Source organism: Eriocheir sinensis, chromosome 34 (assembly GCF_024679095.1).
Source record: "Eriocheir sinensis breed Jianghai 21 chromosome 34, ASM2467909v1, whole genome shotgun sequence".
In the NCBI taxonomy this organism is placed as follows: domain Eukaryota; kingdom Metazoa; phylum Arthropoda; class Malacostraca; order Decapoda; family Varunidae; genus Eriocheir; species Eriocheir sinensis.
The window spans coordinates 4,203,003-4,227,162 of NC_066542.1; the positions used below are offsets into that span (position 1 = coordinate 4,203,003).

Below are 24,160 nucleotides of genomic sequence, written 5' to 3' on the forward strand. Positions count from 1 at the left end.
CTTGCATGAGGCTCAGAAGGCATTAGCTAATTGGAGGTGCGCAGGTGTCGGGTGGAGGTGAATTTGCTGTTAGATGTGCGAGTTTAAGAAAGGAAAAGGAGGAGGAGGAGGAGGAGGAGGAGAGAAAAGAGAAGTAGGAGGAGGAGGTGGAGGTAGAGAAAGAGAATGTGGAAATGAGAAAGGAGAATTAGAAGAGAGGAAAGAGGAAAGAGAAGAGGAACAAAAGATGGAAGAGAGAGAGAGATTGAAGTTAATTTTACGTTTAAGAAGGAAAGGAAAGGAAGACAAAGAGAAGAGAAAAAGAAGATGGAGGAGGAGAGAGGAAAAAGAAAGACAGGAGATTGAGGAGAGATAAAGACATACGAGTTATAGAAAGAAGGAAAGACAGAGAGAAGGAGGAGAAGAGAGAGATAATGAATTTGAGTTTTGTTTAAGATATACAAGTTAAAGAAAGAAGGGAAGAAAAGAAAGATAAGAGAAGGAGAGATAGAAGGAAGGAAGGAAGGAGGAGGAGGAGGAGAAAGACCTGTAAGAGAGAGAAAAAGAAAGATAATTAGGTGGAAATGAGTTAGACGATTAAAAGAAAGAAGAAGAAAGAGAATTTGAGAGAGAAAGAGAGAGAGAGAGAGAGATAGAGAGAGAGAGAGAGAGAGAGAGAGAGAGAGAGAGAGAGAGAGAGAGAGAGAGAGAGAGAGAGAGAGAGAGAGAGAGAGAATGCAATTACGAAAGGGAAGAAGGAAAAAGAAAATGAGGAAATCGGGAAAAGCAATTATCAGTATTTTTCTTATTTCCTCTCTTTCGTGTTTTGTACAGGAATTTGCTTCGTCTGTTTCCTTCCTTCTTTATTTCCTCCTCCTTCTCCTCCTCCTCCTCCTTTACGTCACTCCCTCCTCCTCCCCTTCTTCCTCCTCCTCTTCCGTCTCGTCATAAATCATCCCTCCTTCCCTTCCTTCCTCTTTTCTCCTCCTCCTCCTCCTCCTCCTCCTCCTCCTCCTCCCACGCACTTCCTCCTTAGTTCACTGTCTTTCCGTATTACCATGACCACCCTCCTCCTCTTCTTCCTCCTCCTCCTCTTCTTCTTCTTTCTCCTCCTCTACCTCCATCATCATCACCTCGTCTATATCGTTTTGTTTTTTCCTCCTCCTCCTCCTCCTCCTCCTCCTCCTCCTCGTCATCACCACCACCACCACTCCTTATCAACACCATCACTCCCACACCCCACTCTTATCACCACCACTATCACCACCACCACCACCACCATCACCACCACTGCATTCCCTCAACACCACTACCACCACCAAGCTGATTAACAGTTGTATTCGTAGTAGTAGTAGTAGTAGTAGTAGTTATAGTAGTAGTAACATGCTATCTACCACTTCCTACTTTCTTTCTTTCTTTCTCTTTCTTTCATTCTCTAATCTTTTACTTCTATCCACCATTAACTCTTTCTATCTTTCATTCTGTCTATCTACGTCAATATCTCTCTCTTCATCTATTACACATTCTATCTATCTATTTTTCCATCAATAACTCCTTCTGTAACACATTCTTCTACCTGCTTCAACACCTTCTATTACCTGTAACTCCCACTATCTACCTTTCACCGACCTCGTCTTCACACCATCTAACGTAAGCTCACGAGGATCAGGCGAAAGGTCACGTGATAGCGCTGGTCTTCGTTGTAAAGTTTTGATTTTATGACGAGCTTGATATAACGTGTGTGTGTGTGTGTGTGTGTGTGTGTGTGTGTGTGTGTGTGTGTGTGTGTGTGTGTGTGTATGAGGTCAGTTAGTTAGGTTAGGTAAAGTAGTTAAAGAGTTAGTTTGTCAGTCAGTCAGGTTAGGTAAGGTTAAGTTGGTTAGGTTAGGTATTCAGTCAGTCAGTCAGTCGGTCGGTCTTCATTCATTCAGTTAGTCATTCGTTCATTAAGTCAGCCAGCCAGTCATAAGAACATAAGAACATAAGAACGCAGGAGTCTGCAAGAGGCCGGTAGGCCTGTACGAGGCAGCTCCTTTGACCCTAAGCTCCCGTGTATCTAACCCCACCTAATATCGCTGTCCATGAATTTATCTAGTCTATTTTTGAATGTGACAATTGTATTGGCACTCACCACATGACTGCTAAGCCTATTCCACTCATCCACCACCCTATTAGTAAACCAATTTTTGCCTATGTCCCTGTTGAATCTGAATTTATCCAGTTTAAACCCGTTACTTCGTGTCCTACCCGGTTCTCTGACCAACAAAACCTTATGAATGTCTCCCTTATTAAAGCCCTTCATCCATTTATAAACCTCGATCATGTCTCCACGCACCCTTCGCCTTTCTAGAGAATGCAAGTTTAACTGTTTGAGTCTTTCCTCGTATGGCAAGTTTCTCAACCCCTGAATCATCTTAGTCATCCTCCTCTGCACCGATTCTAACATTTTGATATCCATTCTATAGTAGGGTGACCAGAACTGAACCGCATAGTCAAGATGAGGTCTAACTAATGCTAAATATAGTTTGAGGAAGACTTCGGGGCTTCTGTTGCTTACGCTCCTTGAAATAAATCCCAGTACCCTATTAGCTCGATTTCTAGCTTGAATGCATTGTGCCCTTGGACGGAGATCAGAGCTCACTAAGACCCCTAAATCCCTCTCGCACCCAGACCTACTTATGAGAGTGTCATTTAAGCAATAGTTATGTGAGGGGTTGTTCCTACCTACACTCAGAATACTGCACTTCCCTACATTGAACTCCATCTGCCATTTATCCGCCCAGTCATATAATCTGTTGAGTTCACCTTGGAGAATACTAGCGTCCTGATCCGACTCAATTACTCTACCGATCTTGGTATCATCTGCAAATTTACTAACATCACTACTAATTCCTGTGTCTAAGTCATTGATATAAATAATAAACAAAAGTGGACCTAATACCGAACCTTGTGGGACCCCACTCGTAACACATCCCCAGTCAGATCTTTTACCATTGATTTGCACTCTTTGCTTCCTATTGCTAAGCCACGCCTTGACCCAGTTCAAAACTTTACCCTCTACTCCGTGAGCCTGTAATTTAAGCAACAGTCGTTGGTGAGGAACTTTGTCATTCAGTCAGTAAGTCAGATGTCGGCTTTTAAATGTTGTATTGTCTGATAAAAAAAGCTTGCGTGTGTGTGTGTGTGTGTGTGTGTGTGTGTGTGTGTGTGTGTGTGTGTGTGTGTGTGTGTGTGTGTGTGTGTGTGTCAGTTCTAACCTTGGCCATGACCTCTCTACACACATATTTCTCTCTCTCTCTCTCTCACCTGTGTTGGATTTCTCAGGTATAAATGAAGGTAATTTTGACACTTTTCTTTATTATTATTATTATTATTATTATTATTATTATTATTATTATTATTATTATTATTATTATTATTATTATTATTATTATTATTATTATTATCATTATTATTACTATTATTATTATCGTCTTGTATTCTACGTGCATTGTATATTATGGTTCCATCCTTTCCATCCTTCCTTCCTTCCTTCTTTCCCTCCTTCCTTCTTCTTTCCTTCCTTCCTTCAATCATTCATTCTTTCATTCATGTCGGATATTGTGGGAGAGAGAGAAGGAAAGGAAGGGGATGGGCGTGGCTTCGTGTGTGTGTGTGTGTGTGTGTGTGTGTGTGTGTGTGTGTGTGTGTGTGTGTGTGTAAAAAGGTGTGGCACTAGGCGGCACTGCGGTTACCGGCACTGAGAGAGAGAGAGAGAGAGAGAGAGAGAGAGAGAGAGAGAGAGAGGGGGGGGGGGGCGGAAGAGGGAGTGGAGAGCTGTTTCGGGTGTGATGTCAACTCTGTGTGTGTATGTGTGTGTGTGTTATTTCCTCCCACTTATCTTTTCCTTCTTACTCCTCCTTTTCCTCCTCCGCTTCCTCCTCCTCCTCGTATTCCACTTTCTATTCTTGCACTTCCTCTCTTTCTCTTTTTTTCTCTCCATAATCTTCTTTGTTTACCTCTCCTCCTCCTCCTCTTCTTCTTCTTCTTCCTCTTTTATCCACTTTTTATGCCTCTTCTTTGTCGCGACGTCTATTTTCTCTTCCCTTCCCTTCCTTTCCCTTCCCTTCCCTTCCCCCAATCTCTTAGACTTTGGTTTATATCCCTCCCCTCTCTACCCCCCCTTCTCTCTCTCTCTCTCCTACCCCTTTTAAATCGATCAATACCACCACCATCACCACCTTGTCCCTCCCTCCCTTCTCTCCCCTCCCTCCCTCCTTTCCTCCCCTCACGTTAGGCCTTCCTCCTGACAGCCGCTGAAGGAGGGAATTGGAATGCGTTCAGCGCCCTTCAAACCCCATGATGGCAGCGTTCATTCTCGTCTAATCTCTGTTCTTCGTCTCAACACCCTTCCCCCTTCATTCCTTCCCTGATGGAGTTGTGCTGAGGCTGAGGGGCTAACACGTGCTTGGAGTGGCTGGCAGGGCTGGGAGGGGGCTAGGTGTTTGCTGGCAAGGTCTTAACTAGGAGTATTTACTATGGCGGGAGTTGGCGGGGCTATATACATACTGTTGAGGGTCTATTTTTACAAGACACGTGTTGGAAGGGCTGGAGGGCTGAATGCAAGCTGTCAAGACCTCTAACATGCATTGGAATTATACTCGTACAAGACGCATTTTTGAAGGGACTGAAGGGCTGAATGCAAGCTGTCAAGACCCTCTAACTTGGACTATATGGATATCAAGTGCATGAGGAGGGGGTCGAGGGGTCTATACGCGTTGGAATTTTTACCAGACACATTTTTGAAGGGACTGAAGGGCGAATGCAAGCTGTTAAGACCCTCCAACTAGAACTATTTGCATATCGCGTGGTGGGAGGGCTTCGAGAGGCTACATGTATTTCAATATTACACATTTTTGAAGGGGCTGAAGGACTGAATGCAATCTGTCAAGACCCTGAGACTACATTATCACGTGATTGGCAGGGTCGTGAGGGCTACATGAATGCCGTCGGGGCTCATTAACTCGGGCTGTAGACATGACCAGCACCTCCTTGACACGTACCAGTCGGGCCGCTGGAGACGAGAGTAAGCCCAGCGCCGCCCCTTGGTTATGTGACACCCACGGTCGGGAGGGCAGCGAGCGGGCCTAAACGATATACTGAAATAGTCCTTCCTTTTGCATTAGATTTATAACGCCTGATGATAATGACTGGATAAGTTTATAGATGGTTTCCGCAAAGGTTTCTCGTATACAAGGATGTTAGCGGAGGATTTCAAGAGGAAGGAACACTGATTGAAAGGGTGTTAAAAGGTATAGTAGAGAATGGCATGTTAGTATAGGTGAGGGCGTATTGGTATAGTTATAGAATATTAGTGTAGTATAGATGGTGGACGTTTTCAAGAGGAAGGAACACTGATTGAAAGGGTGTTAAAAGGTATAGTAGAGAATGGCATGTTAGTATAGGTGAGGACATATAGGTATAGTTATAGAATATTAGTGTAGTATAGATGGGGGACGTTTTCAAGAGGAAGGAACACTGATTGAAAGGGTGTTAAGATGTATATTAGAGAATGACATGTTGGTACAGGCGAGGTGTAGTTTAGTGTAGTATATATGGCTGACGTTTCAAGAGGAAGGAACAGTGATTGAAAGGGTGTTAAGATGTATATGAGACAATGACGTGCTGGTACAGGTGAGGGTTGCTGTGTGGCTGGGCGGCTAGCGGATGGTAAGACACGTGAGGGCGAGGGCGCGGGTACACGGCCAAGGGTACTGACAGGCTAATTGTGGGAGCGAGCCAAGCGGTGATGTCTGGCGGAGGCGAGGTGGCGAGCGAGGCAATGTGCTAAGTTCTACTCTTTAAACATATCAAGCTCCCATCACGACCATTATCCAAGGCCACAGAGACGGCTAACCGGGTTCTCATGGGTGACTCTCCCGTTGAAGATGTAGAAGTCATGTCAAACTATCACTAGGACCACAAAACAGTCCATTTAAACCCAGCAACTACCACCATGAGAGGCTTTTCAACAGGGCGAACTGAGGGGCCGACTTGCTTAAGGTTTCCCCTGTTCCTGCCCTTCCGAGAGACCCTGAAATAACCCGAGCGAGGGGGCGACCGTGTAATTACCAATGATTCTACACTGGGCGGTTGCAAACTAGGCCAGGCTAACGGGATGGACAGGTGAGGTAGCGGCGATGGTGGCGGTGATAGTGGTGGTGATGGTGGTGGTGGCCATGCAGCCTCGCCCAAGGTATCCGTGTGGAGTGCCAACAACGCGTGCCAAGATGCCTCGTGTGTGTGCCTGTGCCTGCTCGTACACCTCCCCTCTTCCCCTCCTTCCTTCCTTCCTCCTCGCCTTCCCTTAGTACCAGTTCACTCAGTTCTTCCACCCCTCCTCCTCCTTGCCTTCCTTCCTCCCTTCCCCTCAGTACCAGGCTGCTCAGTGCTTGTCCTCGGCTCGCCAACAATGAGGTCATAGTCACTCCTTCCCAGCACCACGCCGTACCTGTCTCCCTCCACGCCCGCCACGCCGCGCCGACCACCAGTATGATAGAACAAAAGAGAAGGAAGATGGAGGCAAAACGAGAGAGAACGGGGGAAAGAGGAAACGAAAGAGAACGAAAGAAAAAAAAAAGAAAAACGAAAGAACGAGAAAAAGATATCGAGAGAAAAGAAAGAGAATGAGAGAGACCGAGAACGATAGAACGAGAAAATGATCAAGAACGAGAGAGAAAAAAAGAAAGAAAGAAAAACGAGAGGCGAGGCAGGGCAAAAATTGAACGAGAGAGAGAGGGTAATCAGTTAAAGCTCAGTTAGTCAGTCAGAACGTCAGTCAAGGGTCAGTTAGTCAGTCAGGAAGCCAGTCAAGGGTCAGTTAGTCAGTCAGAACGTCAGTCATGGGTCAGGTAGTCAGTCAAGGGTCAGTTAGTCAGTCAAGGGTCAGTTAGTCAGTCAGGTAGTCAGTCAAGGGTCAGGTAGTCAGTCAGGTAGTCAGTCAAGGGTCAGTTAGTCAGTCAGGAAGTCAGTCAAGGGTCAGTTAGTCAGTCAGAACGTCAGTCATGGGTCAGGTAGTCAGTCAAGGGTCATTTAGTCAGTCAAGGGTCAGTTAGTCATTCAGGAAGTCATTTCATATCATTCCCTAACTTCTCTGACCTCCCTCCTATTCTCTCACTTCTTAACCCCCATATCTCATCTCAATTTCCCTATCTCCCCATCTCCTCTATTCCCCCACGTCTCCATTCTCTCTCTCCTTTCCTACACTCACCTCTCGTCTCTCTATACAACTTCCCCAGCGGGCGGGCGGGTTAGAACTGGCAGTCACATCATAAGCTATTTCGGGTCCCGGGAAAGGCCAGTGAAGAAGGGGTCGGCTGGGCTCTCGTTTCCTCGTTTTTAACCTCTTGTTGTGGGTGACGGGGCAGAGCGGCTCCTGATATACCGTTTGATCGTTCATTTCGGCGTGTGGGGAAAGGGAAAGGAAGTCGACGGTGTGCCTTATAGCTGCGCGTTGCCTCAGTGCTCATCTCTGTTGTGTTGGTTTTTGTTGGGGTAGTTGGTATAGCGGTTTCTCGAGTAGGAGAGATAGTTTATGTTTATGGGAAGAAGGAGGAGGTGAAATTGGGGGCTATATCTGCGCATGGCCCCAGTGCTTATCTTCGTTGCATTGGGATTTGTTGGGACTGGTTGGTTTAGCGGTTTCTTGAGTATACGAAAAGGAAAATAGTTTATGGTTAGTGAAAGAGGAAAAGAGAGGGAGGGGGAAGAGAAGGAGAGAGTAGGGAAAGAGAGAAAAGAGGGAGGAAGAGAATAGGGAGAAGGGAAAGAGAAAAAAGGAAAAGGGAGGAAGGAAAGAAGAAAGAGGGAGGGGAGAAAGGGAAGAGGAGGGAGGAGGGAAAGAGGAGGAAATTAGGTTTGTTACGTGTGTAGGTTATGTAAGGTGTTGATGAGGACGTTGTTGTTGTTGTTTTTTGTTGTTGTTGGTGGTGGTGGTGGTGAGCAGGGCCATACTAGTAAACTCTTCCTTTTACTTTACTTTACATCACGTTATCTTACCTTACCTTACCTTAATTAACCTAACCTAACCTATTCCCACCTTACCTCACCTTACCTTACCTTACCTAACCTAACCTAACCTAACCTAACCTACCTACCTACCTTCCAACCCACCTTACCTAACCTTACTTTACCTAACCTAACCTTACCTTCCCTTCCCTTCCCTTACCTTACCTTACTTTACCTAACCTAACCTAACCTATCCTCACCTAACCTTACCTTACCTAACCTAACGTACCTACCTACCTTCCAACCCACCTTACCTAACCTTACTTTACCTAACCTAACCTTACCTTACCATACCTTACCTTACCTTACCTTACCTTACTTTACCTAACCTTACCTTACCTAACCTTACCTTACCTTACCTTACCTTACCTTACCTACCTACTACTTACCCTCACGTCGTTACCCAAGCCAGAAAAAGAACCACCACGTCTATGATTACCCTCACCACCCCCACCACCACCACCACCACCCTCAATTAGTGTGGGACAGAGATCGAGAATTGTAATTATGGGTTCAATGTAATTATATATTCTTGCCGAGGGGGGGAGGGGGTCTGCTTGTGTGTGTGTGTGCGCGTGTTTGTGTGTTCGTTGGGGGTCAAACAGCGGTCAGGGAGGAAGAAGGGCAAGGATAGAGAGAGAGAAAAAAAAATAATGTAGTTCACTGAATTTGGTATAATAGGAGAGAGAGAGAGAGAGAGAGAGAGAGAGAGAACAAAAGGAAGAAACAGATTGATGACTAAGGTGGGAAGAGATTGAACAGTTCACAAGGGTCATACATTGGTCAGCAAGAGGGAGAAGAAGACGAAGAAGAAGGAGGAGGAGGAGGGGGAGGGAGGGTCATGCAGTGCTGGGAAAGGTCACGATGGTAGCTGAGTGGGGAGGGGAAGGGCAGAGGCTGAAGGGCAAAGACTGAAGGGCAGGAGGAGAGGCTCGGTCACGCAGAGGGCCCCAGCAAATGGATAATGGCCGCAGCTCGTGAGTGACCAACCACACCCTCACGCCGGGGGGTCATGGGCCGGGAAAGCGAGCAAACAGACAGCAATAAGACCCTAAGTAGCAAAGAGACAGCAAACCAACAGAAGAAAACAGTAAAAATCAGAGCAAACTGAGTCAAATAATTAGTAAGAAAGCAAACAGGAAACAGAAAGCAAACAGCAAGGAAACAGAATATAAACAGTAAACAACAGACATAAAGTAACAAACAGGAAGCAGACAGGAGGGAAGGAGCAGTGAGTAGTGGGCTTTTTTTTCACTGTTTTTTTTTTTTTAAGCCCTTGAACTGTTTCCTTTACTGTAAAAAAACCCCAGTAAACAACAAACAACAAACAGACGGCAAGCAACACAAAAAACTTACAACAACACACACACACACACACACACACACACACACACACACACACACACACACACACACACACACACACACACACACAGTCACACCCCAAACAACACACTCAATACACAACACAGCACAAGTAGCAACATCTTCGAACCAAAGCAAAATGTGACAGGAACGCGCCAGCCCGCCACCCACCCAACCACCCAGCCAGACCAGGTGTTGACAGAAGCCCGGGGTCGGCGAGGTCGCGTCTCCTTCCGTGGCTACAGCTCCCCGTCATCCCAGAGCCCTCGAGGTGGACAGTCCGCGCCCTACATGGTCACCGAGGCTCCTGTGTCAACACCCGCCGCCCTGTTGACCGAGAGGCTGGAGGAGCGAGGCTTTAAGGGTGTGTGTGCCCCGCCTCCTGCTCCTCGTGACCGCCACCTGAGGGTCCGAGGAATGCAGCGCCGGGGTTTAAATGGGTTGTGTTGACTTGGCCGAGTGCGAGTTTGGGAGATTTCGAGATGTCCAACTTTCTAGTGCAAGAGTTTAGCAGTGTCGTAACTCGTTGTTGTTTTTAGTCCTACATTCTTTTTGCTCTTTCATCCTTTTAATTCATTCAGTATTTTTTTTTACCGAATACTTTTACCCCAGCTGTCCAACTCCTTAGTGCAAGAATGTATCACTGCCGTCACTCTTTCATTCTTTTTTTTATTTTCAGTGTTTCTTCGTTTCTTCTTTGTTTAGACGAAAAATTGGAATGTGTTGCCGATAGACTTGGTTGATCGGAAGAAACACGTAATATATAACGTGTTTTTTTTTTGTATGAGCACAACTGTCGGTATTTTTATTCTACATATTTTCGTCACATTTTTAATTCCACATGTTATCTCCATTTCTATATTTCCCTTAATTAACCTGTAAATTTTCTTCTTTTCCAGGTAAGCATCACGTCTCCCGGCTCTTCCGTCACCAGGTTTGAGTACATTTTAAGTCTGTCTTTTGTAAACTCCGGAAGATGACCTGACCTGACCTCACCTACGTAGTTAGCAGTCCCGGGTCTTCCGTCACCAGGTTTAAGTACATTTTGAATATCTTTTGTAAACTCACTCCGGAAGATGACCTGACCTGACCTCATCTACGTAGTCAGCATTAGCATCACGTTGTTAGAATGGCGTTATTAACATCCTCTAGTCCTTTCTTAGTCATGTTTTGATATAGAGGAGATTCGTTGCAAAGGAAAGGAAAGGAGAGCAAAGGAAGAGAACTGAAGGGAATGGAAAGGGAAAGAAATGAAGGGAAGGGAAGGGAAGGGAAGGGAAGGGAAGGGGGCAAGAGAAGAAGATAAGATCGCCCCGTTAGAAAGACAGAAATGCGAAACAATGGACAATATATAGGAAACAACAGGAGGAGGAGATTATAGGTCGTGATGGTATGTAACGTTTGTCCACTTCGATCTCTCTCTCTCTCTCTCTCACACAAAAAAAAAAAACTCATACCAACCTCAATAGCATCTAAATCCCTTTAACACCACCCCAAAAGACCATCGAATCCTCTTAACTGCAAGGGAATCAGAATCAGAATCGCCTTTTAACACCGTGGATTTAGAGTCCAAGCCCCTGATATAGGATTGGATCGTGTTGCGTCACTTGTATATTACGTGTAGTTGACAGGATTGGGTAGAGGAGGAGGGGGAAAGGAGGAGGAGGAGGAGGAGGTGGGGTAAATCTTCTATACGTGTCTTATACTTGACTTAAGGGAACGGGAGACCGTAGGACGAGGAGGAGGAGGAGAGGAGGGAGGCTAAATCTTCTATACGCGTCTTATACTTGATTTAAAGGGATGGGGATGGGTAAGGGTGGGTTAGGGTAGGAGGAGGGAGAGGTGAAGGGGTGACACTGGGGTAAGGGAAGGGTGGGCTGATTTGAGGCTGGTTGGTCTGTCTGTCTTTCTCTTCTTTCCTTCCTCTCTTTCCTTTCTCTTCATCTCCTTAACCATCCCGTTTCCTTTACTTTCTCCTCCTCCTGTTTCTCTTCCTTCCTTCCTCCCTTTCGTCTTCTCTTCATCTCTATTCTTTTCCTTGTCTCTTAATCCTCTTCCTTCTTTCCTCTCTTTCTCTCTTCTTTTCATTTCTCTATCCCTTCCCTCTACTACTACTACTACTACTACTACTAATTGGGGCTTTAACTATATACGAAGAATGTAGATAATAATAATAATAATAATAATAATGATATATAATTAATGGAAGAATATGTCACTCTCTCTCTCTCTCTCTCTCTCACCCCATAACCTTTCCCTTATAAAGTCTTGGAGAGAGAGACGATTAGAACCCTTTCCAGAAATGGGTTCGGCTAATGAAAGGAATCCGATCCCGTGTGTTGTGTCACTTATTCATTTTCACTTTCACTGCGCCCCTTTTTTTTTTTTTTTTTTTCTCTCTCGTCTCTTGTCTCTTTTGTCAATGGTGGGTTTTGTTGTTGTTGTTGTTGTTGGTGGTGGTGGTGGTGGTGATGGTGATGGGGGATGGTTAGTTTTTCTCCTTCTTCTTCTTCTTCTTCTTCGTCTTCTTCTTCTTCTTGTTCTTGTTCTTCTTCTTCTTCTTCTTCCTCCTCCTTGTTCTTGTTCTATTTTCCTTCTCATTATTATTATTCTTCTTCCTCTTCTTTGTTCTTGTTATATTTTCCTTCTTGTTCTTGTTCTTTCTCTTGTTCTTGTTCTTCCTCTTGTTCTTGTCCTCCCTCTTCCTCTCCTTCTTCTCGTTCTTCTTCTTCTTCTTCTTCTTCTTCTTCTTCCTCCTCCTCCTCCTCCTTTTTTCGTGAGTCTTTCCACACAGAGAGAGAGAAAAAAAAGAGAGAGGGAAAAAGAGAGAGAATGGTTCAATATTTCGTGTTTTTCTCTACTGCAGGAATCCGTATAGCGTTTGCATAACTGTTCTCTCTCTCTCTCTCTCGTTTTTTCTTTTTCTTTTATTTCTTTATTTTTTCCATCTACTTCCTTCGTTTCTCTCTCTCTCTCTCACTTTCACTATGGGACCTTTTCTTACGTCACGTTCTGGTCCACGATAAAAACTGGCTCACTGATGCTGCTGATAGTGACGATGATGATGATGATGATGATGTTGATGATGATGGAGTATGATGTTGCATGGTTGAGGGAGTTGCGTGAATCACATCTGTTGGGTTTGGTTGAGTTCGGTGGGGTTGAATTCCCTTCGGTTGGGTTGGGATGCTGTTAGGTTAGATTAGGTTCGGTAAAGTAAGGTATGGTAAGGTCACATCTGCTGGGTTGACTTGGGTTGGGTTGACCAGGGTTTGGATTTTCTTTTGTTGGGTTTGGATTGGTGTTAGGTAAGGTAAGGTGATGTTTTGTTAGGTTGAGATGGGTTGGGTTGCTTTAGGTTGAGTTTGGTTGCTGGTGAGTAAGATTAATTTAGCTCAGGATTAGTTTGGTTAGGTAAGGCAGAGTGTCATGTTTTATTTGGTTGAGTCTGGCTGCTTTGGGATGCATTGGGTTGGGTTAGGTTGGGTTGCGCCGTGTTGCATTGGGTTACTGTTGGGTTGGTGTTAGTTTAGGTTGAGTTGTCTTGGGTGGGCTTGAGTTGAGTCGGGTTACGTTCGGTTGCATAGGGTTGGGTTGGCCGTAGCGTGGGAACCGTTCAGCTGCAGCCCCGGGTGACTGAACCTTGCCATTGGCGGCCCCCGGGGGTTGTGGGAGCCCCGTGGCGCTCGACCTTTGACCCCGGACACACACACACACACACACACACACACACACACACACACACAGACAGAGACAGAGACAGAGACAGAGACAGAGAGAGAGAGAGAGAGAGAGAGAGAGAGAGAGAGAGAGAGAGAGAGAGAGAGAGAGAGAGAGAGAGAGAGAGAGAGGTTGTCATTCCTCTTCCAAGTAAATTAATCCTTAGACAGATCGCGGTAAGCCACAGAGAGAGAGAGAGAGAGAGAGAGAGAGAGAGAGAGAGAGAGAGAGAGAGAGAGAGAGAGAGAGAGAGAGAGAGAGGGGGTCCATACGCTAAGAAAGACAAATGAAACGAGAGCTAATTGGGGTTCTGTACAGGAGGTTCCCATGCTCATAATTGGTATTTCTCTCTCTCTCTCTCAAACTATTGAAATGTCTCTCCTTTTCCTCCTCCTCCTCTTCCATCACCACCATCACCACCATCACCACCACCATTACATTCCCCCAATTATCAGCATAAATATCCCATTATGTCCACCATCACCACCACCATCACCACCACCAGCATCACCACCACCACCATCACCACCACCAGCATCACCACCACCAGCCTTCACTACCCCTTTTCTACCGTGGTCAGCCTTCTATCTAGCTATGGTCGGCCTCCCTGATGGCTCCTCATTATGTTAACGAAGGGAACCTAACCCAATCTGCGAGCCGGCCAGACACCAGCACCAGCCACTAGCCAGCTACCTCGATGTTTCTCTTAGGCAGTATTGGTTGGTATAATAAGACACTTTCGCTTCTCACATCAGCTACTTCTAAAGGACAAAGAGGGGGTCAATCGGGTTCTAATGAGTGTTCCTTCAGGTTCACGATACAGAAGAAGGGTCAAACTACCACCAGGGTCTTAAAACTACTCCTGGAAATGCCCCAAACTCCTACGAAAGCCTTCTCAAATAGGTGTTCTTGTAATACGGCGGTCATAAAACTACCCCTGGAAATGCCCAAAACCTTCAGACACTTCCACTCCTCATGTCAACCATTTCCAAAAGCCGAAAAGGAGATTAATCGGGTTCTTATGAGTGATTTTAAAGGTTCACGGTACAGAAGAAGGGTCAGACTACCACCAGGGCCATAAAACTACCCCAGGAAATGCCCAAAACTCCTGCGAAAGCCTTATCAAACAGGGCCATAAAACTACCCCTGAAAATGCCCGAAACTCCTACGAAAGCCTTGTCAATTATATGTGTGTGCTTGGGCGCCGAAATGTTTAAGAATATAACCCTCGGGCGCTCCATATACGGCGGCGGGCGGCACGGCAGGGCAGGGCAGGGCGCCACTCTCCGCCGGCGCCTCTCAGACACCCTTCACTTGTGTCCGGCGACTCCTCGACACTATAAGACTCTGCTTCGCCGCCGCTGATGACTCCCTCGTCGCCGCTCATGTCGCTCAGAACGGGGACGGACTGACTGGCCGACTCTCTTTGTCTGTCTGTGTCTCTCTCTCTGTCTCACCTCTCTATTGGACGACCCCGGTTCTCTCTCTCTGTCTCTATGTCTCTCTCGGTCCCTAAGTCTCTGTCTGTCTCTGTCTCTCTCTGTCTCACCTCTCTTTGACGACCTCAGTTCTCTCTCTTTGTCTCTGTCTCATCTCTCTCTTGGACGACCCCAGTTTTGTAGTGGCGCAAGCGAATTTATTTATAGTTGCTGCCGTGATACATGACTCCTGCTTGGCCCATACTACCCTCCGCTGAAGTTAAGGTTGATGGAAGATTTGGGCAGCATGTGGGTAAAGGAGGAAGAGGGGGAGGAGGAGGAGGAGGAGGAGGCGGAGGTTTGCGTACCCAGAGGTGAGGGAAGAGGAGGAGGAGGAGGAGGGAAAGGCGCGGGTAACAGGAGCCTCCAGACACACGCGGACGGACTCGAAAAAAAGGGTGTTGAGATTACATTGTTAAGACACGCCGGGGCTTCTGTTACCGGGCGAGGAGGAGGAGGTGGGATGGAGTGCAACGAGAGGCATTTGGCTAGAAGGGTTTGCAGAGAGGAGGAGGAGGAGGAGGAGGAGATAACAGTGAAGAAGTAGAAAGAACAAAAGAAAGATGAGGGAACAATAGAAGCTGAAGAAGAACAATGCTAATAATAACAGAAGAAATAGAAGGAAGGAGAAGGAAAGAGGAGACAGACAAGGAGAAGGAGAAAGAAGAGGAGGAGGAGATAGCGGAGAAGAAACAAGAGAAGGAGGAAACAATGGAGGATAAAAAATAATAATGATAAAAGTAGAAATTGAAGGAAGAAGAAGGAGAAAGAAGGAAAGAGATAAGGAGGGGAGGAAGTGAAGGAGGGAAAGACAAGGAGAAAGAAGGAGGAAAACACAGACTAGGAAGAGAAAGAGAAGGAAAGAAGAAGAGACAGAAGAAGAAGAAGAAGAAGAAGAAGAAGAATCACGATCATCTCACTTCACAACACCAAAACAAATCACACGAGAAGAGAGAAAAAGAGAAAGAAAAGAAGGAAGAGAAAGAGAGGAGGTAAAGAGGAGAAAGAGGAAGAGAAGACACTAATGAGAAGAGACAGACAAACACAAGAAGATAAATGAGAACACAGAAGGAAGTCAACTCGTTACTAAGTGTCCGAGGAGGAGGAGGAGGAGGAGGAAGAGAGGAGGAGGAGGAGGAGGAGGAACTGTGATTGGCACTAAGGAGAGGCACCCTTAGACGCGGTGCCTTTGACATGAAAATACTTTAAAAGGGACCGTAGAAGAGAGAGAGAGAGAGAGAGAGAGAGAGAGAGAGAGAGAGAGAGAGAGAGAGAGAGAGAGAGAGAGAGAGAAGAAGGAAATAGATGGAAAAAATGAAGAAATAAAAGAAAAAGCAAAAACGGAGAGAGAGAGAGAGAGAGAGAGAGAGAGAGAGAGAGAGAGAGAGAGAGAGAGAGAGAGAGAGAGAGAGAGAGAGAGAGAGAGAGAGAGAGAGAGAGACTTATACTATTGCCATCTCTAATACATTACATAACCCCTACGTGTATATCCATGTGTGTGTATGTGCGTGCGTGCGTGCAGTCACAACAAACTCACCCCTTACATCATATGAGTGCGTGAGTCAAGACCGGCGGGCGAGTGAGTGACGTGTGTTTGTGTGCGTGTGTGTAGGCGCCGCGGGTGTCAGGTGGCTTTACACATATAGGCGTCTGTTTTGGCGTGTGTCGGGGCTCTCTCAAGTCGTCCCTACCTTGTTGTGGCCAGTGGATGGGCGGTGAAGGCTCAGGGATATCCTATGTTAGCTACAAGGAGAGAGAGGACAGGACAAGGGGTACAGAGGGAGGGAGAGTGAGAGGCATTTGGCTAGGCGGTCTTGGGAAGGTTACCGAGTGGAGAGGGACAGGATTAAGGGGTATGTATGTTAGCTAAAAGGACAGGAAGAGAGAGGGACAGTATACAAGCGCTTGCCCTAAGAGGTACAGGGACGAAAGGAGGAAAGACGAGTGTGAGAGGCATTTGGCTAGGCGGTCTTGCGAAGGTTATTGTGTGGAGAGGAGCGAAGAAGGGAGGAAAAACTAGAGACAGGGATGGAGTGTATAAAAGGGAGAAAGGCATTTGGCTAGGCGGTCTTGGGAGGGTTACTGAGTGGAGAGGGACAGGAATAAGGGAGGTGTACGGTTGCTTGAAGGCAGAGAGAGGAACAGAGGGGAAGTGCTTGCCAAGAGGTAGACAGGGACGAAGAAGGGAGAAAAGACGAGAAGGGGAGAGGCGTATGGCTTGGCGGGCTTGACGAGAGGTGTAGAGTGACGAAGATGGGATGAAAGACGCTATGAGAGATACAGAGTGAAGATAGAATAGAAGGAAAAGCAAGGGGAAGGGAAGGTGCGAGAGGGAGAGGCATTTGGCTAGGCAGTCTTGCAGAAAGGTTACTGGGTGAAAATGAGTTAATGATGGAGACAGAAGGAGGAGGAAATGAGAAAAGGAGAAAGAGTGGTTGAGGCAGAAAGGAATGGAAGGATAGAAAGAAAAGCAAAGGATAGAAGTGAGTGAGTGAGGCAGAAAAGGAAGGAACGAGAGAAAAGAAAGAAGAATGAAAGAGAAGGATAGCAAGGAAAAGAGGAGGGAGAGGCGTGACTTGGTACGGCAGAAAGGGAGAAGGGAAGGAGATAAAGGAAAGGAGCAGAGTGAGAACCAAGAAAAGAGAGGAGATAGAGAAACACAATGACTGAGGAAGCGAGCGAGAGAGAGAGAGAGAGGTACCCAGCCAGACACACTAACCAACCAAGCACACACACACACACACACACACACACACACACACAGGGCCGAGGCAGCAAGCGAGCGGCAAGTGAGTGAGAGCGGGCATCATGTGTAGTCTTTTGTGGCTGAGTGATTCACCCTCGCCGACGGGCCGACCCTCAGAACACAGGCGTCCACTGAGGGGCGTTGGCGGCGGTCCTACTGCAGAGACGCGGTGACTCATGCGGTTACGAGGGCGGGGAGGAAGGAGGAAGGAGAGGGGTAGGAGGGGGCTGTGACGAGGTAGGAAGGTGGAACAAGGATAGAGGTAGGAAGGAATGGAACAGAAAGGAAGTAGGAAGGAAGAGGATGGGATGGAGAAGGAAGGAGGGGACAGGAGTGGAAGAGGAAGGGACAGAGAAGGAGTAGAGAAGGAACAGGAAGGACGGAACAGGGAAGGAGAGGAAAGAGAGGACAAAGAGGGAACAGGAAGGAGGGGACAGGGATGGAAAAGGAAGAGGAAAAAGGAAACAAAGAAGTAAGAAGGAATAGAAAGGAAGAAACAGGAGTAGGAAAGAAGGAAAGAGAGGCAAGGAAAAAAGTAGAAAGAATGAAGGAGGAAACAGAAGAAGAAGAAGAAAAGGAAAGTAAGGAAGGAACAGAGGAGGAGGAGGAAGATAACATTAAAGGAACAGAAATAAGAGGAACAGGAATGCGGTGAGGCTTGTACAGGGACGAGACAGGTTAGAATACGGATGGACTAGACTCCCCCTCTCTCTCTCTCTCTCTCTCTCTCTCTCTCAGCTGGTTAGGTTAGGTTAGGTTAGGGCTGGTCTAGTCTCCCTCTCTCTCTCAGCAGGACAGGTTAGGTTAGGTTAGGGCTGGTCTAGTCTCCCTCTCTCTCTCAGCTGGTTAGGTTAGGTTAGGTTAGGGTTAGGTTAGGTTAGGGGTGATCTAGTCTCCCTCTCTCTCTCAGCAGGTTAGGTTAGGTTAGGGTTAGGTTAGGGCTGGTCTAGTCTCCCTTTCTCTCTCTCAGCAGGTTAGGTTAGGTTAGGTTAGGTTAGGTTAGGGCTGGTCTAGTCTCCCTCTCTCTCTCATCAGGTTAGGTTAGGTTAGGGCTGGTCTAGTCTCCCTTTCTCTCTCAGCAGGTTAGGTTAGATTAGGGCCGGTCTAGTCTCTCTCTCTCCCTCTCTCTCTCAGCAGGTAAGGCTTGATTAGAGGCACAACAGGTAAGGTTAGACAAGGTAAAGTCTGCACAGGTATATATGCGTGGAGACAGGTAGCAGGAGGTGGTCTTTACTGGCTAATGAAGAGGTGTGTGTGTTTTTCTGAAGGTAATGTGAGGTGAAGGAGAGGTGGAAAGAGCTGTTTTACCTGGCGATTAAGGGATTGCACGGCTGTCATCTTGGTGTGTGTGTGTGTGTGTGTGTGTGTGTGTGTGTGTGTGTGTGTGTGTGAGTGATTTACGAGCTTCTTGTTGCTTACTGGCCTCTGTGTGTGTGTGTGTGTGTGTGTGTGTGTGTGTGTGTGTGTGTGTACCTTTAACTCCCTACTTGTGCGTGTTGAGTGGCTCCAAACACACACACACACACACACACACACACACACACACACACGACTGAGCCCCAGATAAACAAGGAGGGGGAATTTTAACACAAGTAACTTAAGCGCAAAATTACTCCCGCCCCGAATACTATTACCCCGCCATGTGTCAGCTGGGAGATAGTGGGATCTTTATTGCGCTCATAGCCATAAGGGAGAATGTTTGCAGCGCTCACTTGCTCATTTGTAAGAGAGATAACGAGTGACCAGATTTAGCGTTGTTGGTAATGAAGGCTGGGTGTGGGCGTGGGTGTGCGGGTGGCTGGGTGGGCTTATTAATGCGTGGGTGGGGTTACATGTGGAAGGGAGGGGATGGAGGGTGTATATATGGATGCTGGAAGATGGGATGAGGTGGAGGAGAGATGGGAGGGATAGGAAAGGAAAGAAAGAAGGAAGGACAAGAAGAAAATGAGGATGGGAAAGGAGATGAGATGAGATGGGTGGAAGGGATGGAAAGGAAGGAAGGAAGGAAGGAAGGAAGGACAGTAAGAAGAAAATGATGCTGGGAAATGAGATGAGATGAGATGAGATGAGATGGTTGGGAGGGATGGGAAGGGGTTACATATGAAATAGAAGGGGTTGGAAGGTCAAGGGAAATGAAGGGGGTGATGCTGGGGAAGTTTAGGAACCTAGTGTGAAGTTAGGGAAGTTGGGAAAGTGTTGGGAAGGGTAGGAAGGGAGTTGAAGAGTGTGATGTTGGGAGATGAAGTTGCAGGGTTATTTTGGGACCTAGTGGTGGAGGTGTTGGAGGTGTTGGAATGGAGGTGCAAGGATGGTGTTGAGAGGTGAAGTTGCCAGGGTGATATGGGACCTAGTGGTGGAGGTGTTGGAATGGAGGTGCAAGGGTGGTGCTGGGAGATGAAGGGCCCAGCATCCCAGCATCCTCCTCGTCGGCCTGAGAGGTGACCAGCGGGCGTGTGCTTGTGGACGGAGATTCAGTCTGACCTTATAAGGAATCTGATGCCAAATGGGGTGGTCAAGTCTCCTCCTCCTCCTCCTCCTCCTCCTCCTCCTCCTGTTCCCCTTGTTCTTGTTATTCTAGTTTTTGTTCTTCGTGTTCTTGTTCTTCTTTATTACTGTTACTCTCTCTCTCTCTCTCATTCCGTTGTATTGACTTAAATCCTGACCTGCCTCTCCCTCCTCTTCCTCCTCCTCCTCTTCCTCCTCCTCCTCCTCCTCCTCCTTCTGTGTTAAGGAATGCCAACTCACCCTCCACCCTCATGACCTCTTCCTTCTTCCCTCTTTTCTCTCCTTTCCTCCTCCTTCCTTTCCTCCTCCTTTCTTTCCTCCTTCTCTCCTTCTTTCCTTCCTCAACCTTCCTCCCTTCCTCAGCCTTCTTTCCCTCTATAGCCTTCCTCCTCCTCCTCCTCCTCCTCCTCCTCCTAACCTGCCGGGCCACACGTATAGCAAGAGCCTGCGCCTGCTCGGCCTGCCCCGCCTCTAATGGGATCAAGGGTCACGTGAGGCACCGACATACAGGTTCCAACCCCTTAAAAGAAGATCCGATCCTCTGTATAAGAAGACTCGATCCTCTCTCTCTCTCTCTTTGGGTTTGGAGGTTAGGGAGATGTGGGTTGGAGGAAAGAAGGTTAAGAAGTGATGTTTTATGGAGGAGGAGGAGGAGGAGGAGGAGGAGGAGAAAGCAATGGAATGTTTTCTTCGTATCTCTGGAAAGGAATTGCCGGAAGTAGAAGAAGAGGAGGAGGAGGAAGATGATGAAAAAGAAAAAAGGAAATTCCCATACACCACCACCACCACCACCATCATCACCACAACCATCACCACCACCACCACCACCACCACCACTACCACCATCACCTGTTGCTTCATCACCGCCTAATCATCCTACATACCTGAACCCTGACACACACACACACACACACACACACACACACACACACACACACACACACACACACACACACACACACACACACACACACACACTTGACTAGGCTAAGAGTCGTATACCTGAATGGTTGAATGGTCACTGAACTGGGAAGCGAAGAAAGAGGAGGAGGAAGAGGAGGAGAAGGAGAAGGAGGAGGAGGAGGAGGAGGAGGAGGAGGAGGAGGAGGTGTTGGATCCCTGCCAGCTTCAGTTTTATCCAATGACGTGTTTTGGAAGGAAAGGAAAGGAAGGAAGGAAGGAAGGACAGAAAGAAAAGAAAGGGAAATGGAAGAAAGGAAATAATGAAAGGAAGAGAAAAGGGAAGGAAGGAAGGAAGGAAATAAGAAAGAAAGAAAAAGAAAATGAAGTGAATAAGTGCTTGCAAATGTGTGTGTGTGTGTGTGTGTGTGTGAGAGAGAGAGAGAGAGAGAGAGAGAGAGAGAGAGAGAGAGAGAGAGAGAGAGAGAGAGAGAGAGAGAGAGAGAGAGAGAGAGAGAGAGAGAGAGAGAGGTGTTTTCCGTTTTGTTGAGAAAAACGAAGAGGAAGATTAGGATGAGGAGGAAGAGAGGAGGAGGAGAAGAGAATGGAGAAGGAGGGGGAGACGAAGGAAGGAGATTAATATAAGAGGTGGAGGAGAAGGAGGAGAAGGAATGTAGGAGGAGGAGGAGGAGGAGGAGGAGGTGGTGTGTGCCCTTGCCCGAGGGAGGGGACGACCCACTCTGTCTGGCAGGGGTGTTGCTCCCCATAACACCACCACCACCAGTATCATCACCACCTTCATCACCACTAAGTATTGTTCCTCTTCATTGGTGTTCCCTCTTGAGTGGTGGTGGTGGTGGTGGTAATGGTGGTGTTATGGTGTTGTTTGCCCTTCACCTCCCCTTCCTCTCCTTCCCCTTCCCTTTCCTTCCCTTCCTCTTCCTTTCCTTTCCTTTCCTTTCCTTTCCTTTCCTTTCCTTTCCTTCCCTTCCTTTTTCCTTTATTTTCTTTCTCACTGTCTCTCTCATTCTCTTCCTTTCCCTTCCCTTATCTTCCATTCTCTCTCCTTCTTCCTTTTCCTCCTTTCTCACTTTCTTTCTCTTTTTCTTCCCTTCTTTTCTTTTCTTATCTTATCCCCTTCGTTTCCTCCTCTTCCCTTTCAGTTCCCTTCCTTTTCTTTCCCTTCCCTTCCCTTCATATCTTTTCCTTTCCCTTCCAACCCCTCTTATTCCTCTCTCTTTCTTTCTCATCCCTTCCCTTCCCTTCCCTTCCCTTCCCTACCCTACCCTACCCTATTCTTCTCTTCCCTGTCATTCCCACCTTCTATCACCTCTCCCCTTTCCGTCCCATCTCTCCCCTCCCCTTCCCTTCCCTTCCCTTCCCTTCCCTTCGTCGGGCGTTGAACAATTAGTCAGTGAATCACCTCGTCGGTCATTAGCATAAGACACGGAAAGGTGATTACAGAGAGAGAGAGAGAGAGAGAGAGAGAGAGAGAGAGAGAGAGAGAGAGAGAGAGAGAGAGAGGAGAGGAGATTAAGAAATGAAATGCAAAGGAGAAAAGGAAAAAAAAGATGAAGGAGTTTGAAGGAAAGAAAAAATGGCTTAAAAGAAGGAAAGAAAGGAAAGAAAGAAAGGAAGGAAGGAAAGAGAAGAGATGGAAAGGAAAGGAAAGCAATGAGAAAGAGAGAGAGAAGGGAAAGGAAGGGAAGAAGAATGATGGAGAGAAAGAAAGAAAGAAAGAAAGAATGGAAGGAAGGAAGGAAGGAGGGAGGCAAAATAAACGAGATATATAAATAGACAAATCACGGTGTAGGAAACTTAAGATATTGGAAGGGAACGGAAGGGAGGGTAAGGGAATGGAAGGGAGGGTAAGGGAATGGAAGGGAAGGGAAGGGAAGGGAGGGTAAGGGAATGGAAGGGAAGGGAAGAGAAGAGAAAGGAAGGGAAGGGAAGGGAAGGGAAGGGAAGGGAGGGTAAGGGAATGGAAGGGAAGGGAGGAGAAGAGAAAGGAAGGGAAGGGAAGAGAAGAGAAAGGAAGGGAAGGGAAGGGAAGGAAAAAAATGGAGCAGGAGTCTCTCTCTCTCTCGTTTGTCGCTCCCCGTCTTACTTTCCCTCCTCCTCCTCCTCCATCTTAGGCTCATCATGAAAACAAACAAACGAACATACTCATTGTGGTGGTAAATGTAAGCCTTTCTCGAGTGGAGGAGGAGGAGGAGGAGAGAGGTAAATGGAGTATCTCTTAACACATTCTTATCAGAGAGAGAGAGAGAGAGAGAGAGAGAGAGAGAGAGAGAGAGAGAGAGAGAGAGAGAGAGAGAGAGAGAGAGAGAGAGAGATACAAAACACCCTCGGACGAAACAAAAACAAAAGGGGAGAGAAAAAGTGCCAAATATGCAGCTGAGAGAGAGAGAGAGAGAGAGAGAGAGAGAGAGAGAGAGAGAGAGAGAGAGAGAGAGAGAGAGAGAGAGAGAGAGAGAGAGTCACGTCGCATCAACTGATAACATAATCGACGGTCAGTCTTTCCGACAAGAGATAAGAGAGACTGACGTGTGTGTGTGTGTGTGTGTGTGTGTGTGTGTGTGTGTGTGTGTGTGTGATGCTATGCTATGTTATGTAAGTCTATGTTATGCTATATTGTGCTATGTTATGCTATGCTATGCTATGTTATGTTATGTATTGGTGCCAGTGCCGTGAGATTTCTTGGCACTCTCCTCATGTATTTAGTGCCTCGCGAGTGCCAGGGAATGGGGAGGAAGCGAGGAGGAGGAGGAAGAGAAGAAGGAGGAGGACAGGTGGTGAAGGGGTAATGGAGGATGGAGGAGTTGAAGGAGGAGGAGGAGGAGGAGGAGGACATGTGGTGAAGGGGTAATGGAGGATGGAGGAGTTGAAGGAGGAGGAGGAGGAGGAAAGGGTGAGCAACATCTTGATCTATAGATACCTCTGTCATTGCGTGAAGTGAGGTGTGGAAAGACGCGGGTGAAGCCTCTATCTTAGGAAGGACTGAGGAAGAGGTGGAGGAAGAGGAGGTCGGGAAAGAGGAGGTCGGGGAAGAGGAGTTGGAGGAAGAGGAGGTGGAGGAAGAGGAGGGCGGAGGAAGAGGAGGTCGGGGAAGAGGAGGTGGAGGAAGAAGAGGTCGGGGAAGAGGAGGTCGGGGAAGAGGAGGTGGAGGAAGAGGAGGTCGGGGAAGAGGAGGTCGGGGAAGAGGAGGTCGGGGAAGAGGAGGTCGGGGAAGAGGAGGTCGGGGAAGAGGAGGTGGAGGAAGAGGAGGTGGAGGAAGAGGAGGTCGGGGAAGAGGAGGTGGAGGAAGAGGAGGTCGGGGAAGAGGAGGTGGAGGAAGAGGAGGTGGAGGAAGAGGAGGTCGGGGAAGAGGAGTTGGAGGAAGAGGAGGGCGGAGGAAGAGGAGGTCGGGGAAGAGGAGGTC

General features: G+C 47.2%; 1 protein-coding gene across 39 annotated transcripts in view; it reads left to right on the forward strand.

The window, feature by feature from the left end:
• Window positions 1–24,160, forward strand: part of LOC127006931 (microtubule-actin cross-linking factor 1-like) — a 309,855-nt gene that overhangs the window by 20,757 nt on the left and 264,938 nt on the right. The window lies entirely within an intron of this gene.